Below are 19,842 nucleotides of genomic sequence, written 5' to 3'. Positions count from 1 at the left end.
GTACCACACTGAAACAGTCAATTATACCTGTTTTCGATCAATATTTTAGAGGATAACATCGATTAGTTCTGGGTTACGTCTGATATTTGCAATCATCTGGCTCATACTTTCGCATTTCTCGCATACTTGCTGGCCTTTTCCTGGTTTGGATCACGTAGTAATGTGGTACCACACCGACACAGTCAATTAAGCTGGGATGCGATTAATATTTTAGAGGATAACGCCGGTTATGTCTGGGTTAGTTCTGGTATTTGCAATCATCTGGCTCATACTTTCGCATTTTCCGCATACTTGTTGGCCAGATCCTGGGCTCTTTTTCTGGTTAGGATCAGGTATTAATGTGGTACCACACTGAAACAGTCAATTAAACATGGTTTCTGTCAATATTTTAGAGGATAACACCGGTTAGGTCTAGGTTACGTCTGGTATTTGCAATCATCAGGCTCGTACTTTCGCATTATTCGCATTCTTGTTGGCCAGATCCTTGGTTTTGTGTGGTTTTGGATCACGTAGTAATGTGGTACCACACCGAAAGAGTCAATTGAACCTGATTCCGATCAATATTTTAGAGGATAACACCAGTTAGGTCTGGGTTGCGTCTGGTATTTGCAATCATCTCCCTCTTACTTTCGCATTTTTCGCATACTTCTTGGCCAGATCCTGGGTTCTTTTCACGTTACGATCACGTATTAATGTGGTGGCACACTGAAGTAGTCTTTTCAACCTGGTTTCGATGAATATTTTAGAGGACAACACCGGTTAGGTCCGGGTTAGGTCTGGTATTTGCCATCATCTAGCTCATACTTTCGCATTTTTCGCATACTTGAATGGCCAGATCCTGGGCTTTTTCTGGTTTGGATCACCTAGTAATGTGGTACCACAACGAATCTGTCAATTAAACCCGGCTGCGATTACTATTTTAGCGGATAAGGCCGGTTATGTCTGGGTTAGGTCTGGTATTCGCCTTCATCTAGCTCATACTTTCGCATATTTCGCATACATGAATGTGCCAGATCCTGGGCTTTTTCTGGTTTGGATCATGTAGTAATGTGGTACCACACTGAAACAGTCAATTATACCTGTTTTCGATCAATATTTTAGAGGATAACATCGATTAGTTCTGGGTTACGTCTGATATTTGCAATCATCTGGCTCATACTTTCGCATTTCTCGCATACTTGCTGGCCTTTTCCTGGTTTGGATCACGTAGTAATGTGGTACCACACCGACACAGTCAATTAAGCTGGGATGCGATTAATATTTTAGAGGATAACGCCGGTTATGTCTGGGTTAGTTCTGGTATTTGCAATCATCTGGCTCATAATTTCGCATTTTCCGCATACTTGTTGGCCAGATCCTGGGCTCTTTTTCTGGTTAGGATCAGGTATTAATGTGGTACCACACTGAAACAGTCAATTAAACATGGTTTCTGTCAATATTTTAGAGGATAACACCGGTTAGGTCTAGGTTACGTCTGGTATTTGCAATCATCAGGCTCGTACTTTCGCATTATTCGCATTCTTGTTGGCCAGATCCTTGGTTTTGTGTGGTTTTGGATCACGTAGTAATGTGGTACCACACCGAAAGAGTCAATTGAACCTGATTCCGATCAATATTTTAGAGGATAACACCAGTTAGGTCTGGGTTGCGTCTGGTATTTGCAATCATCTCCCTCATACTTTCGCATTTTTCGCATACTTCTTGGCCAGATCCTGGGTTCTTTGCACGTTACGATCACGTATTAATGTGGTGGCACACTGAAGTAGTCTTTTCAACCTGGTTTCGATGAATATTTTAGAGGATAACACCGGTTAGGTCCGGGTTAGGTCTGGTATTTGCCATCATCTAGCTCATACTTTCGCATTTCTCGCATACTTGCTGGCCTTTTCCTGGTTTGGATCACGTAGTAATGTGGTACCACACCGACACAGTCAATTAAGCTGGGATGCGATTAATATTTTAGAGGATAACGCCGGTTATGTCTGGGTTAGTTCTGGTATTTGCAATCAACTGGCTCATACTTTCGCATTTTCCGCATACTTGTTGGCCAGATCCTCGGCTCTTTTTCTGGTTAGGATCAGGTATTAATGTGGTACCACACTGAAACAGTCAATTAAACATGGTTTCTGTCAATATTTTAGAGGATAACACCGGTTAGGTCTAGGTTACGTCTGGTATTTGCAATCATCAGGCTCGTACTTTCGCATTATTCGCATTCTTGTTGGCCAGATCCTTGGTTTTGTGTGGTTTTGGATCACGTAGTAATGTGGTACCACACCGAAAGAGTCAATTGAACCTGATTCCGATCAATATTTTAGAGGATAACACCAGTTAGGTCTGGGTTGCGTCTGGTATTTGCAATCATCTCCCTCTTACTTTCGCATTTTTCGCATACTTCTTGGCCAGATCCTGGGTTCTTTTCACGTTACGATCACGTATTAATGTGGTGGCACACTGAAGTAGTCTTTTCAACCTGGTTTCGATGAATATTTTAGAGGATAACACCGGTTAGGTCCGGGTTAGGTCTGGTATTTGCCATCATCTAGCTCATACTTTCGCATTTTTCGCATACTTGAATGGCCAGATCCTGGGCTTTTTCTGGTTTGGATCACCTAGTAATGTGGTACCACAACGAATCTGTCAATTAAACCCGGCTGCGATTACTATTTTAGAGGATAAGGCCGGTTATGTCTGGGTTAGGTCTGGTATTCGCCTTCATCTAGCTCATACTTTCGCATATTTCGCATACATGAATGTGCCAGATCCTGGGCTTTTTCTGGTTTGGATCATGTAGTAATGTGGTACCACACTGAAACAGTCAATTATACCTGTTTTCGATCAATATTTTAGAGGATAACATCGATTAGTTCTGGGTTACGTCTGATATTTGCAATCATCTGGCTCATACTTTCGCATTTCTCGCATACTTGCTGGCCTTTTCCTGGTTTGGATCACGTAGTAATGTGGTACCACACCGACACAGTCAATTAAGCTGGGATGCGATTAATATTTTAGAGGATAACGCCGGTTATGTCTGGGTTAGTTCTGGTATTTGCAATCAACTGGCTCATACTTTCGCATTTTCCGCATACTTGTTGGCCAGATCCTCGGCTCTTTTTCTGGTTAGGATCAGGTATTAATGTGGTACCACACTGAAACAGTCAATTAAACATGGTTTCTGTCAATATTTTAGAGGATAACACCGGTTACGTCTAGGTTACGTCTGGTATTTGCAATCATCAGGCTCGTACTTTCGCATTATTCGCATTCTTGTTGGCCAGATCCTTGGTTTTGTGTGGTTTTGGATCACGTAGTAATGTGGTACCACACCGAAAGAGTCAATTGAACCTGATTCCGATCAATATTTTAGAGGATAACACCAGTTAGGTCTGGGTTGCGTCTGGTATTTGCAATCATCTCCCTCTTACTTTCGCATTTTTCGCATACTTCTTGGCCAGATCCTGGGTTCTTTTCACGTTACGATCACGTATTAATGTGGTGGCACACTGGAGTAGTCTTTTCAACCTGGTTTCGATGAATATTTTAGAGGATAACACCGGTTAGGTCCGGGTTAGGTCTGGTATTTGCCATCATCTAGCTCATACTTTCGCATTTTTCGCATACTTGAATGGCCAGATCCTGGGCTTTTTCTGGTTTGGATCACCTAGTAATGTGGTACCACAACGAATCTGTCAATTAAACCCGGCTGCGATTACTATTTTAGAGGATAAGGCCGGTTATGTCTGGGTTAGGTCTGGTATTCGCCTTCATCTAGCTCATACTTTCGCATATTTCGCATACATGAATGTGCCAGATCCTGGGCTTTTTCTGGTTTGGATCATGTAGTAATGTGGTACCACACTGAAACAGTCAATTATACCTGTTTTCGATCAATATTTTAGAGGATAACATCGATTAGTTCTGTGTTACGTCTGATATTTGCAATCATCTGGCTCATACTTTCGCATTTCTCGCATACTTGCTGGCCTTTTCCTGGTTTGGATCACGTAGTAATGTGGTACCACACCGACACAGTCAATTAAGCTGGGATGCGATTAATATTTTAGAGGATAACGCCGGTTATGTCTGGGTTAGTTCTGGTATTTGCAATCATCTGGCTCATACTTTCGCATTTTCCGCATACTTGTTGGCCAGATCCTGGGCTCTTTTTCTGGTTAGGATCAGGTATTAACGTGGTACCACACTGAAACAGTCAATTAAACATGGTTTCTGTCAATATTTTAGAGGATAACACCGGTTAGGTCTAGGTTACGTCTGGTATTTGCAATCATCAGGCTCGTACTTTCGCATTATTCGCATTCTTGTTGGCCAGATCCTTGGTTTTGTGTGGTTTTGGATCACGTAGTAATGTGGTACCACACCGAAAGAGTCAATTGAACCTGATTCCGATCAATATTTTAGAGGATAACACCAGTTAGGTCTGGGTTGCGTCTGGTATTTGCAATCATCTCCCTCATACTTTCGCATTTTTCGCATACTTCTTGGCCAGATCCTGGGTTCTTTTCACGTTACGATCACGTATTAATGTGGTGGCACACTGAAGTAGTCTTTTCAACCTGGTTTCGATGAATATTTTAGAGGATAACACCGGTTAGGTCCGGGTTAGGTCTGGAATTTGCCATCATCTAGCTCATACTTTCGCATTTTTCGCATACTTGAATGGCCAGATCCTGGGCTTTTTCTGGTTTGGATCACCTAGTAATGTGGTACCACAACGAATCTGTCAATTAAACCCGGCTGCGATTACTATTTTAGCGGATAAGGCCGGTTATGTCTGGGTTAGGTCTGGTATTCGCCTTCATCTAGCTCATACTTTCGCATATTTCGCATACATGAATGTGCCAGATCCTGGGCTTTTTCTGGTTTGGATCATGTAGTAATGTGGTACCACACTGAAACAGTCAATTATACCTGTCTTCGATCAATATTTTAGAGGATATCATCGATTAGTTCTGGGTTACGTCTGATATTTGCAATCATCTGGCTCATACTTTCGCATTTCTCGCATACTTGCTGGCCTTTTCCTGGTTTGGATCACGTAGTAATGTGGTACCACACCGACACAGTCAATTAAGCTGGGATGCGATTAATATTTTAGAGGATAACGCCGGTTATGTCTGGGTTAGTTCTGGTATTTGCAATCATCTGGCTCATAATTTCGCATTTTCCGCATACTTGTTGGCCAGATCCTGGGCTCTTTTTCTGGTTAGGATCAGGTATTAATGTGGTACCACACTGAAACAGTCAATTAAACATGGTTTCTGTCAATATTTTAGAGGATAATACCGGTTAGGTCTAGGTTACGTCTGGTATTTGCAATCATCAGGCTCGTACTTTCGCATTATTCGCATTCTTGTTGGCCAGATCCTTGGTTTTGTGTGGTTTTGGATCACGTAGTAATGTGGTACCACACCGAAAGAGTCAATTGAACCTGATTCCGATCAATATTCTAGAGGATAACACCAGTTAGGTCTGGGTTGCGTCTGGTATTTGCAATCATCTCCCTCATACTTTCGCATTTTTCGCATACTTCTTGGCCAGATCCTGGGTTCTTTTCACGTTACGATCACGTATTAATGTGGTGGCACACTGAAGTAGTCTTTTCAACCTGGTTTCGATGAATATTTTAGAGGATAACACCGGTTAGGTCCGGGTTAGGTCTGGTATTTGCCATCATCTAGCTCATACTTTCGCATTTTTCGCATACTTGAATGGCCAGATCCTGGGCTTTTTCTGGTTTGGAACACGTAGTAAAGTGATACCACACTGAAACAGTCAATTAAATCTGGATCGATCAATATTTTAGATGATAACGCCGGTTATGTCTGGGTTAGGTCTGGTGTTTGCCATCATGTAACTCATACTTTCGCATTTTTCGCAAACTTGAATGGCCATATCCTGGGCATTCTCTGGTTTGAATTACGTTGTAAAGTGGTACCACGCGGAAACAGTCAATTAAACCTGGTTACGATCAATATTCTAGAGGATAACGCCAGTTATGTCGGAGTAAGGCCTGGTATTTGTAATCATCTGTCTCATACTTTCGCATATTTCGCATACTTGTTGACCAGATCCTGGCCTATTTCTGGTTTGGATCACCTAGTAATGTGGTACCACAACGAAGCAGTCAACTAAATCTGGTTGCAATTAATATTTTAGAGGATAAGGCCGGTTATGTCTGGGTTAGGTCTGGTATTTGCCTTCATGTAGCTCATAGTTTCACATATTTCGCATACTTGAATGGCCAGATCCTGGGCTTTTTCTGGTTTGGAACACGTAGTAAAGTGATACCACACTGAAACAGTCAATTAAATCTGGATCGATCAATATTTTAGATGATAACGCCGGTTATGTCTGGGTTAGGTCTGGTGTTTGCCATCATGTAACTCATACTTTCGCATTTTTCGCAATCTTGAATGGCCATATCCTGAGCATTCTCTGGTTTGAATTACGTTGTAAAGTGGTACCACGCGGAAACAGTCAATTAAACCTGGTTACGATCAATATTCTAGAGGATAACGCCAGTTATGTCGGAGTAAGGTCTGGTATTTGCAATCATCTGGCTCATACTTTCGCACTTTCCGCATACTTGTTGGCCAGATCCTGGGCTCTTTTTCTGGTTAGGATCAGGTATTAATGTGGTACCACACTGAAACAGACAATTAAACATGGTTTCTGTCAATATTTTAGAGGATAACACCGGTTAGGTCTAGGTTACGTCTGGTATTTGCAATCATCAGGCTCGTACTTTCGCATTATTCGCATTCTTGTTGGCCAGATCCTTGGTTTTGTGTGGTTTTGGATCACGTAGTAATGTGGTACCACACCGAAAGAGTCAATTGAACCTGATTCCGATCACTATTTTAGAGGATAACACCAGTTAGGTCTGGGTTGCGTCTGGTATTTGCAATCATCTCCCTCATACTTTCGCATTTTTCGCATACTTCTTGGCCAGATCCTGGGTTCTTTTCACGTTACGATCACGTATTAATGTGGTGGCACACTGAAGTAGTCTTTTCAACCTGGTTTCGATGAATATTTTAGAGGATAACACCGGTTAGGTCCGGGTTAGGTCTGGTATTTGCCATCATCTAGCTCATACTTTCGCATTTTTCGCATACTTGAATGGCCAGATCCTGGGCTTTTTCTGGTTTGGATCACCTAGTAATGTGGTACCACAACGAATCTGTCAATTAAACCCGGCTGCGATTACTATTTTAGAGGATAAGGCCGGTTATGTCTGGGTTAGGTCTGGTATTCGCCTTCATCTAGCTCATACTTTCGCATATTTCGCATACATGAATGTGCCAGATCCTGGGCTTTTTCTGGTTTAGATCATGTAGTAATGTGGTACCACACTGAAACAGTCAATTATACCTGTTTTCGATCAATATTTTAGAGGATAACATCGATTAGTTCTGGGTTACGTCTGATATTTGCAATGATCTGGCTCATACTTTCGCATTTCTCGCATACTTGCTGGCCTTTTCCTGGTTTGGATCACGTAGTAATGTGGTACCACACCGACACAGTCAATTAAGCTGGGATGCGATTAATATTTTAGAGGATAACGCCGGTTATGTCTGGGTTAGTTCTGGTATTTGCAATCATCTGGCTCATACTTTCGCATTTTCCGCATACTTGTTGGCCAGATCCTGGGCTCTTTTTCTGGTTAGGATCAGGTATTAATGTGGTACCACACTGAAACAGTCAATTAAACATGGTTTCTGTCAATATTTTAGAGGATAACACCGGTTAGGTCTAGGTTACGTCTGGTATTTGCAATCATCAGGCTCGTACTTTCGCATTATTCGCATTCTTGTTGGCCAGATCCTTGGTTTTGTGTGGTTTTGGATCACGTAGTAATGTGGTACCACACCGAAAGAGTCAATTGAACCTGATTCCGATCAATATTTTAGAGGATAACACCAGTTAGGTCTGGGTTGCGTCTGGTATTTGCAATCATCTCCCTCTTACTTTCGCATTTTTCGCATACTTCTTGGCCAGATCCTGGGTTCTTTTCACGTTACGATCACGTATTAATGTGGTGGCACACTGAAGTAGTCTTTTCAACCTGGTTTCGATGAATATTTTAGAGGACAACACCGGTTAGGTCCGGGTTAGGTCTGGTATTTGCCATCATCTAGCTCATACTTTCGCATTTTTCGCATACTTGAATGGCCAGATCCTGGGCTTTTTCTGGTTTGGATCACCTAGTAATGTGGTACCACAACGAATCTGTCAATTAAACCCGGCTGCGATTACTATTTTAGAGGATAAGGCCGGTTATGTCTGGGTTAGGTCTGGTATTCGCCTTCATCTAGCTCATACTTTCGCATATTTCGCATACATGAATGTGCCAGATCCTGGGCTTTTTCTGGTTTGGAGCATGTAGTAATGTGGTACCACACTGAAACAGTCAATTATACCTGTTTTCGATCAATATTTTAGAGGATAACATCGATTAGTTCTGGGTTACGTCTGATATTTGCAATCATCTGGCTCATACTTTCGCATTTCTCGCATACTTGCTGGCCTTTTCCTGGTTTGGATCACGTAGTAATGTGGTACCACACCGACACAGTCAATTAAGCTGGGATGCGATTAATATTTTAGAGGATAACGCCGGTTATGTCTGGGTTAGTTCTGGTATTTGCAATCATCTGGCTCATACTTTTTTTTTTTTTTTTTTTTTTTTTTTTTTTTTTTTTTTTCGTGGGGAAAATCTTCGAAAGACTCCCTCCCACCTCCTTGGGGAGAGGTGGGAGGCGTGTGTGGGATTCCCCGCGCCCGTACAACGACAGGCGCGGGACCTACCCACTAAAAACCCCACGGTGACCCTTCGGCACGCTTTGGGAGGATACCGGGAATCGCTCGAAGCATTCTTCCGGTATCCTCCCCGTGCCCGCGCTTTCGCGCCCATCCCCCGGGGGGACAATCGGTCCCCCCAGTAGACACACTGCCTCATAGCGGCGGGACGGGGCCACTCCATCCCGCCGCTATCCGTCCCGGGGCCGCGTTTAGTGGCGGCTGCGAGCCCCAACTCGCAACCGCCCGCGACCCCGTTTCCATCCCTCGGCGGCCGGGCGTTCATGGCCGCACCAGACCGCCGAGGGTGCCTCCCCTTGCGTCGGACCGGTAGGGGAAGGCACTCCTACCCCCAACCGGTCCGACCCGGCGCCGCCTGGCGGGAGGAGGGTCCCCTCAGGACCCCCCTCCCAGCCTAGGTCATCCGCCACGCCGAGGCGGCCGCCCGCGACGCCTCGCGACCGGGCGACGACCTCGGGCCACCGCACGAGCGCGCGCTTCAGCACGCCGCTGAAGCTCGCGCTCCCTCCCCGCGGCCTCCTTCTGCAACATTACGTTCTCGCAGAAGGAGGCCACGGCCCTCCACTTCTCCTCGCTGCCGAGCATGGCGCGCACCACGCCCGGCAGCGAGACATCCCGCCCGACGACGCCGACCAGGACACGGCGCTCCCCCTCCCACGCGGGGCATACCTCCAGGGTATGATCCGCCGTGTCCTGCTCAGCGTCGCAGTGGCAGCAACGCGCCGTCGGCTCCTTCCCTATCCGGCACAGGTATCTTCCGAAGCTGCCATGCCCGGAAAATACCTGTGCCATCCGGTAGGTGAGGCTGCCATGGCCTCTGTCCAGCCACTCCTTCAGGAGTGGCCGAACAGCCCCGACAGTCCGGTGCCCCGCGGTTGGCAGAGCCAGCCGCTCCTGCCACGCGAGCAACACGGACTGCCGGGCCTGGCGCTTCAAATCGCCCCAAGCAGGTTCCTGCCCGCCCGGGACCGCCCCCACCCCCGCGCGACGGTCGACGCGGTGCCGGTACATCACCGCGTGCGACCGCGCGAGCAGGTCCATGGGCGGCATCCCCGCTAGAACCGTCGCCGCCTCATGTGACATGGTCCGATACCCGCGGACGACCCTGAGCGCCATGCGCCTCTGCACCCGACGCAGCATAGTCATGCTGCGCCGGGAGGCAGCCAGGTCGTCCGCCCAGACGGGGGCCCCGTATAGGGCCACCGACTGGACCATTGCCACATAGAGGCGACGAACTCGGCCCGCCGGGCCCCCCAGGTTGGGCAGGATCCGGCCCAGAGCCGCAACCATCCTTTCCAACCGGGGGACCAGGCAGCGGAAATGCTTCTCGAAACGCCAGTGGCTATCGAGGATCAGCCCTAGATACCTGATCTGGGGCTTCACCTCGATGTCAGCCCCGCCCACCCGAATCAGAGGGGGTGGCGGATCCTGCCGAGGTGAATGAAACGCAATCACCTCGGTCTTATGGACCGCCACCGTCATCCCCATCCCCCTGATCCGGTCGACGACGCGTTGCGACCCCTCCTCCGCGCGACGCATGGCCCTCCCCCAGTGCGCCCCGACGGCCAGCACCAGTGTGTCATCCGCATAACACACCGTGCTGACGCCGTCGGGGAGGCCGGCCCGCAACACCGAGTCGTACGCGATGTTCCACAGGAGTGGCCCGAGGACCGACCCCTGCGGAACACCGCAGTACACCTCCCTCCGCATATCACCATCCCGGCCCGGATACTCGATCCACCTGCCGCGGAGATAATCCCCGACGACCGCCCTGAGACAAGGGGGGACTCGATGATATTCGAGTCCCCTCCTTATCTCTTCCCAGGGGAGGGTGTTAAAGGCATTGGCAATATCCAAGGATATTGCCAATGCCACCCCTCCCCGGGAGACGGCCGCCTCCGAGAGGGCCCTCACACGACCTATCGCGTCGATAGTCGATCGGCCCCCCCGGAAACCGAACTGGCAGTCGGCCAGACCGGGATCACCCCGCGACAGGTGCTCGACGAGGCGGGCAGCAATCACACGCTCGAAGAGCTTGCCCACCTCGTCGAGGAGACAAATGGGCCGGTATGCGGAGGGAGACTCCGCGGGCCGACCCTCCTTCCGGAGGAGGACCATCCTCGCCACCTTCCAACTGGGGGGGAATCGCCCGTCCCTCAGGCAGCGGTCGAACAACCGCCTGAGGTCGGCCCCAAGGACGCCCTGGGTCAAGACCCAAACCCGGCCGGGCACACCATCCGGACCCGGGGCCGTGTTACGAACCCCGAGCCGTCTGATGGCCGCTGCCAGCTCCTCCTGCGTGACCCCCAGCTCGGCCGTCCACTCCATTGGGACAGCCGCCGCCGCCGGAGGACGCGGTCCCCTCTCCCCAATTGGGAAGAGTGTATTGACCACGTCCTCCAGCAGCCGGGGGTCAAGACCCTCGGTGACGGGGGGCGCCCACGGGCGGAGCTTATTCAGCACCACCTTATATGGGCGCCCCCATGGATCGTCATCAAGGGTCTGGAGGAGCTCCTTCCATGCCTGGGTCTTGGCCCGTTTGATGGCGACCTGCAGAGCAACCCGCGCCACGCGGTATGCTCCATACAGGTCATCAGCTGCCCTCGCTCGCGCCACGCCGTCGTCTGTACGTTGACGACGGCGCGCGCGGGTGTACTGGCGTCGGGCGCGGACAGTCGCGACTCGCAACTCCGCGATCGCGTCCGACCACCAGTACACCGCCCGGCGAGGAGAAGCCCGCCCGACCCGAGGCATCGCCGCGTCGCAAATACCCGCGACCAATGCTCCGAGCCGGGCGACCTCCCCCTCTATGCTCGGCAACTCGGCCGCTCCCTGCGGCCAAGTTGCAGCGAGGGCAGCTGCCATCAGGGCGTCCTTGTCCAGGCGCCGAAGCGCCCAGCGGCGTGGTGGGGTGCCACGCAGGCGGCCGTGTCGGGATGCACTCGCGGCGGCAGAGACCTCCATCCGGATGTACCGGTGATCGGAGAGTGTCTCTGCCCCCGCGACCACGTGCCAACCCGACACCATGCGCACGGCGTTGGGGGTCGCGAATCCAACATCCACGATGGACCCCCCATATCGCCGCACGCATGTGTTCTCCGACCCCCGGTTCAATACCCGGAGGTCGAGCCCCGCCGCCCAATCGCCCAGGATCCCGCCGCGAACGGAGGTCCTGGGGGATCCCCAAGCCACCGACTTGGCATTAAAATCCCCCAGGACCAGCACCGGCCGGGCCGCGTAGCGCTGCACGCATGCCGCGACCTCGGCCAAGTACAGCTCGAACGCAGCGTGACCGCTACGGGGCGAAATGTAGCACCCCACCACAGCGACTCCCCCCCAGTCCACGGCGACGAATCCCCGACCGCGCTCCAACAAGGAGAACGGTGGGGACCCGTCGCCCCCTCCCCATACCGTCGCCACCAAGCCGTCCGCGTCGCCCACCCAATGAGGGTGATCAGGGACGCGGTACGGCTCGGCGGCGACCGCCAGGCCAACCCCCCACTCCGCGAGGACTTGGGACATCAAGTCCTGTGCCGCGCGGCAGTGGTTGAGGTTGGCCTGGAGGAGGAGGCGGGGCGGCATTAATTAATGGCCGCGCCAGCCTCCTCCCGGCCGTCCGTCCCCGTAGCACCGTCCACCTCCATGAAGGACGATGCCACCGCCCTCGGCACCGGAGCCGGTGCAGCCCGCCTCTTCCTCTCCTTCCGGGAGGGGGGGGAGCACTTCTTGCTCCCCACCCTGTGATCGGCTGGCCTCCCCATGTCCGCACACAGCGGGCAGTGGGGGGCCGCCGAGCACTGGCTCGCACGGTGCTCTTTGGCACCGCAGCGGTAACACTGACCGCTGCGGTCCACCGGCGAGGTGCACCACTGCCTCACGTGCCCCAATTCGAGGCAGCGGTGACACTGGAGCGGGCGCGGCGCGAGGATTTCCACTCGCGCCGAAACCCACCCCACCAACACCCTCCCGGATTCCGCCACCTTACGGGCGGCGGAGAGGGGGCACCGGGCCCACACCGACCCGAGGCCGGAGGGCGACCTGCGGATCTCTCCGATCCGCAGGTCCTCCACAGGACAGTCCCCCGCCCTCGCAAGGGCACGGGACACATCCTGTGCGCTGACCGAGTCGTCCAGCCCACAAATGCGCATCTCCGTGCGCTTCGTGGGCCGGGCGACCCGGACACCTCGCTCGCCCAGCTGCTCCCGGAGCCTCTGGGCGAGACGATCCGCCTTCGCGCCGCCTTCTGCACCGGGGATCTCCAGCAAGAGACCCCCGGTCACGGCCCTCTTCGCCCTCACGGAGGCGATGCCCAGCTCTTCCAGGGAGATATTCTCCCTGGCGAGCCGCATCGCCTCCGCGAGGGTCAGGTCGCCCCCCTGCGCAACGGTCAGCGTCACCGCTGCCGTTTTTGGGGGACGACCTGGTCGTGCCTTCCCGACCTTCGCGGCCTTTACCTTGGCCGCCGGCGGCGGAGGCGGAGGCTGCGGTTGCGAGGCCTTCCTCGCCGCCCGCTTCGCCTTCCGCCCCACCACCTCACTCCACGCCACCCCCCCTTGGGAGGGTGCTGTGGAGGACGCGACCACCGCGACCACGGGTACACCACCCCCCTTGGGGGTCGCGACCCGGGGCCCTGGTGCCGCAACGCTGGGCGGAGCCTTCACTCCGCCCTTCTTTGCCTTCCCCGACTGTACCGGAACAGGTCGGGGAGGCACCGCCTTCCTGCTGACCGCTCTTCCGGCGAGGAGCTCCTCCCGGAAGGCGGCCAGCTTGCCATCAATCATGTCCCCAATCCTCCTCAGAAGATCGTCTTCTGAGGAGGACGGGGACTTCTTCACGGGCGGAGTGCGGGTGGAGGGGCCCGCGGTGCCCCGCACCACTGCCGCCGCACCCCGTTTATTTACCTCCGCCGAGGGACGCGGCGGTGGAGGAGGAGGGAGGATGGGAGGGAGGGCCGCGCTGTTCCACAGCGCCTCTGCCCTCCTCCTCCCCTGTCGCTCCTCCTCCAACAGGAGCTGCAGACGGGCGTTCCGCCCTCTGAGCTCCCGCGCCGCCTCCCTCATTTCCTCCGCCGCGGCCTTCAGGGCCTCCGCGCCACCGCTTTTCTGCCCCTTAAAGGCGCAGGCAGCGGCGACTTTCTCCACCCGCCTCAGGGACGAGGAGATCCTCTCCGATATCTCCTCGGTCACCTCGTCCCTGAGGCAACTCAGCCTCACCGACGGGCTCATCGCCCCGCCCACCTCGACGACGGCCTGCCCCGTCCTCTTCCTCTTAGAGCCTATGTGGCTCGTGCTGGAGGAGAAGGACGAGACCGACGCCGTCTCGTCGTCCTCCTCCACCCTCCACGAAGCCGGACCTGGCGCTGAGTGGGGCGCGAGCGCCGCCACCCTAACCCCAACCCCGTCTCCGTCCTCCCCAACCGACAAAACCCGCCCCATCCCCATTTTATTTTCTGTGTCCATAATAGTCCCACGAGATGGTCGGAAATAAAGGTCCACCCGGGCAGAGCCGCCTTACCCGGGTAAGCCTAATACTCCGGGGGTTCGGCAGGTTCTCCGGAGGTGGTCGCTTGGGATTGGGCCTTCTCCCCCAACCATGCATCCCATCGCCGCGCACCATAGCTTAGGATTGGAGGGCGATTTTATAGAGTCGCCATACTCGTGGCCCAGGCGGTTAAGCCAAGACCCCCGTTCCTCCTGCCGTCACGTACCATTCACAAAACCAATACGGAATTGTGAATGGGTCGTTGTGACGACCAACAGGAGGCTTACGGTGTGTGTATGACTCGGGTACCCCGGGTTCGTTAAGCCCGTACTGCAGCTGAAAGGCTGGCAGCCCCTGAGGGAATCTGGCTCATACTTTCGCATTTTCCGCATACTTGTTGGCCAGATCCTGGGCTCTTTTTCTGGTTAGGATCAGGTATTAATGTGGTACCACACTGAAACAGTCAATTAAACATGGTTTCTGTCAATATTTTAGAGGATAACACCGGTTAGGTCTAGGTTACGTCTGGTATTTGCAATCATCAGGCTCGTACTTTCGCATTATTCGCATTCTTGTTGGCCAGATCCTTGGTTTTGTGTGGTTTTGGATCACGTAGTAATGTGGTACCACACCGAAAGAGTCAATTGAACCTGATTCCGATCAATATTCTAGAGGATAACACCAGTTAGGTCTGGGTTGCGTCTGGTATTTGCAATCATCTCCCTCATACTTTCGCATTTTTCGCATACTTCTTGGCCAGATCCTGGGTTCTTTTCACGTTACGATCACGTATTAATGTGGTGGCACACTGAAGTAGTCTTTTCAACCTGGTTTCGATGAATATTTTAGAGGATAACACCGGTTAGGTCCGGGTTAGGTCTGGTATTTGCCATCATCTAGCTCATACTTTCGCATTTTTCGCATACTTGAATGGCCAGATCCTGGGCTTTTTCTGGTTTGGAACACGTAGTAAAGTGATACCACACTGAAACAGTCAATTAAATCTGGATCGATCAATATTTTAGATGATAACGCCGGTTATGTCTGGGTTAGGTCTGGTGTTTGCCATCATGTAACTCATACTTTCGCATTTTTCGCAAACTTGAATGGCCATATCCTGGGCATTCTCTGGTTTGAATTACGTTGTAAAGTGGTACCACGCGGAAACAGTCAATTAAACCTGGTTACGATCAATATTCTAGAGGATAACGCCAGTTATGTCGGAGTAAGGCCTGGTATTTGTAATCATCTGTCTCATACTTTCGCATATTTCGCATACTTGTTGACCAGATCCTGGCCTATTTCTGGTTTGGATCACCTAGTAATGTGGTACCACAACGAAGCAGTCAACTAAATCTGGTTGCAATTAATATTTTAGAGGATAAGGCCGGTTATGTCTGGGTTAGGTCTGGTATTTGCCTTCATGTAGCTCATAGTTTCACATATTTCGCATACTTGAATGGCCAGATCCTGGGCTTTTTCTGGTTTGGAACACGTAGTAAAGTGATACCACACTGAAACAGTCAATTAAATCTGGATCGATCAATATTTTAGATGATAACGCCGGTTATGTCTGGGTTAGGTCTGGTGTTTGCCATCATGTAACTCATACTTTCGCATTTTTCGCAATCTTGAATGGCCATATCCTGAGCATTCTCTGGTTTGAATTACGTTGTAAAGTGGTACCACGCGGAAACAGTCAATTAAACCTGGTTACGATCAATATTCTAGAGGATAACGCCAGTTATGTCGGAGTAAGGTCTGGTATTTGCAATCATCTGGCTCATACTTTCGCACTTTCCGCATACTTGTTGGCCAGATCCTGGGCTCTTTTTCTGGTTAGGATCAGGTATTAATGTGGTACCACACTGAAACAGACAATTAAACATGGTTTCTGTCAATATTTTAGAGGATAACACCGGTTAGGTCTAGGTTACGTCTGGTATTTGCAATCATCAGGCTCGTACTTTCGCATTATTCGCATTCTTGTTGGCCAGATCCTTGGTTTTGTGTGGTTTTGGATCACGTAGTAATGTGGTACCACACCGAAAGAGTCAATTGAACCTGATTCCGATCACTATTTTAGAGGATAACACCAGTTAGGTCTGGGTTGCGTCTGGTATTTGCCATCATCTAGCTCATACTTTCGCATTTTTCGCATACTTGAATGGCCAGATCCTGGGCTTTTTCTGGTTTGGATCACCTAGTAATGTGGTACCACAACGAATCTGTCAATTAAACCCGGCTGCGATTACTATTTTAGAGGATAAGGCCGGTTATGTCTGGGTTAGGTCTGGTATTCGCCTTCATCTAGCTCATACTTTCGCATATTTCGCATACATGAATGTGCCAGATCCTGGGCTTTTTCTGGTTTAGATCATGTAGTAATGTGGTACCACACTGAAACAGTCAATTATACCTGTTTTCGATCAATATTTTAGAGGATAACATCGATTAGTTCTGGGTTACGTCTGATATTTGCAATGATCTGGCTCATACTTTCGCATTTCTCGCATACTTGCTGGCCTTTTCCTGGTTTGGATCACGTAGTAATGTGGTACCACACCGACACAGTCAATTAAGCTGGGATGCGATTAATATTTTAGAGGATAACGCCGGTTATGTCTGGGTTCGTTCTGGTATTTGCAATCATCTGGCTCATACTTTCGCATTTTCCGCATACTTGTTGGCCAGATCCTGGGCTCTTTTTCTGGTTAGGATCAGGTATTAATGTGGTACCACACTGAAACAGTCAATTAAACATGGTTTCTGTCAATATTTTAGAGGATAACACCGGTTAGGTCTAGGTTACGTCTGGTATTTGCAATCATCAGGCTCGTACTTTCGCATTATTCGCATTCTTGTTGGCCAGATCCTTGGTTTTGTGTGGTTTTGGATCACGTAGTAATGTGGTACCACACCGAAAGAGTCAATTGAACCTGATTCCGATCAATATTTTAGAGGATAACACCAGTTAGGTCTGGGTTGCGTCTGGTATTTGCAATCATCTCCCTCTTACTTTCGCATTTTTCGCATACTTCTTGGCCAGATCCTGGGTTCTTTTCACGTTACGATCACGTATTAATGTGGTGGCACACTGAAGTAGTCTTTTCAACCTGGTTTCGATGAATATTTTAGAGGACAACACCGGTTAGGTCCGGGTTAGGTCTGGTATTTGCCATCATCTAGCTCATACTTTCGCATTTTTCGCATACTTGAATGGCCAGATCCTGGGCTTTTTCTGGTTTGGATCACCTAGTAATGTGGTACCACAACGAATCTGTCAATTAAACCCGGCTGCGATTACTATTTTAGAGGATAAGGCCGGTTATGTCTGGGTTAGGTCTGGTATTCGCCTTCATCTAGCTCATACTTTCGCATATTTCGCATACATGAATGTGCCAGATCCTGGGCTTTTTCTGGTTTGGAGCATGTAGTAATGTGGTACCACACTGAAACAGTCAATTATACCTGTTTTCGATCAATATTTTAGAGGATAACATCGATTAGTTCTGGGTTACGTCTGATATTTGCAATCATCTGGCTCATACTTTCGCATTTCTCGCATACTTGCTGGCCTTTTCCTGGTTTGGATCACGTAGTAATGTGGTACCACACCGACACAGTCAATTAAGCTGGGATGCGATTAATATTTTAGAGGATAACGCCGGTTATGTCTGGGTTAGTTCTGGTATTTGCAATCATCTGGCTCATACTTTCGCATTTTCCGCATACTTGTTGGCCAGATCCTGGGCTCTTTTTCTGGTTAGGATCAGGTATTAATGTGGTACCACACTGAAACAGTCAATTAAACATGGTTTCTGTCAATATTTTAGAGGATAACACCGGTTAGGTCTAGGTTACGTCTGGTATTTGCAATCATCAGGCTCGTACTTTCGCATTATTCGCATTCTTGTTGGCCAGATCCTTGGTTTTGTGTGGTTTTGGATCACGTAGTAATGTGGTACCACACCGAAAGAGTCAATTGAACCTGATTCCGATCAATATTTTAGAGGATAACACCAGTTAGGTCTGGGTTGCGTCTGGAATTTGCAATCATCTCCCTCATACTTTCGCATTTTTCGCATACTTCTTGGCCAGATCCTGGGTTCTTTTCACGTTACGATCACGTATTAATGTGGTGGCACACTGAAGTAGTCTTTTCAACCTGGTTTCGATGAATATTTTAGAGGATAACACCGGTTAGGTCCGGGTTAGGTCTGGTATTTGCCATCATCTAGCTCATACTTTCGCATTTTTCGCATACTTGAATGGCCAGATCCTGGGCTTTTTCTGGTTTGGATCACCTAGTAATGTGGTACCACAACGAATCTGTCAATTAAACCCGGCTGCGATTACTATTTTAGCGGATAAGGCCGGTTATGTCTGGGTTAGGTCTGGTATTCGCCTTCATCTAGCTCATACTTTCGCATATTTCGCATACATGAATGTGCCAGATCCTGGGCTTTTTCTGGTTTGGATCATGTAGTAATGTGGTACCACACTGAAACAGTCAATTATACCTGTTTTCGATCAATATTTTAGAGGATAACATCGATTAGTTCTGGGTTACGTCTGATATTTGCAATCATCTGGCTCATACTTTCGCATTTCTCGCATACTTGCTGGCCTTTTCCTGGTTTGGATCACGTAGTAATGTGGTACCACACCGACACAGTCAATTAAGCTGGGATGCGATTAATATTTTAGAGGATAACGCCGGTTATGTCTGGGTTAGTTCTGGTATTTGCAATCATCTGGCTCATAATTTCGCATTTTCCGCATACTTGTTAGCCAGATCCTGGGCTCTTTTTCTGGTTAGGATCAGGTATTAATGTGGTACCACACTGAAACAGTCAATTAAACATGGTTTCTGTCAATATTTTAGAGGATAACACCGGTTAGGTCTAGGTTACGTCTGGTATTTGCAATCATCAGGCTCGTACTTTCGCATTATTCGCATTCTTGATGGCCAGATCCTTGGTTTTGTGTGGTTTTGGATCACGTAGTAATGTGGTACCACACCGAAAGAGTCAATTGAACCTGATTCCGATCAATATTTTAGAGGATAACACCAGTTAGGTCTGGGTTGCGTCTGGTATTTGCAATCATCTCCCTCATACTTTCGCATTTTTCGCATACTTCTTGGCCAGATCCTGGGTTCTTTGCACGTTACGATCACGTATTAATGTGGTGGCACACTGAAGTAGTCTTTTCAACCTGGTTTCGATGAATATTTTAGAGGATAACACCGGTTAGGTCCGGGTTAGGTCTGGTATTTGCCATCATCTAGCTCATACTTTCGCATTTCTCGCATACTTGCTGGCCTTTTCCTGGTTTGGATCACGTAGTAATGTGGTACCACACCGACACAGTCAATTAAGCTGGGATGCGATTAATATTTTAGAGGATAACGCCGGTTATGTCTGGGTTAGTTCTGGTATTTGCAATCATCTGGCTCATACTTTCGCATTTTCCGCATACTTGTTGGCCAGATCCTGGGCTCTTTTT

The sequence above is a fragment of the Colletes latitarsis genome, chromosome 4, assembly GCF_051014445.1.
Source record: "Colletes latitarsis isolate SP2378_abdomen chromosome 4, iyColLati1, whole genome shotgun sequence".
In the NCBI taxonomy this organism is placed as follows: Eukaryota; Metazoa; Arthropoda; class Insecta; order Hymenoptera; family Colletidae; genus Colletes; species Colletes latitarsis.
This window is presented reverse-complemented; position numbering follows the sequence as displayed.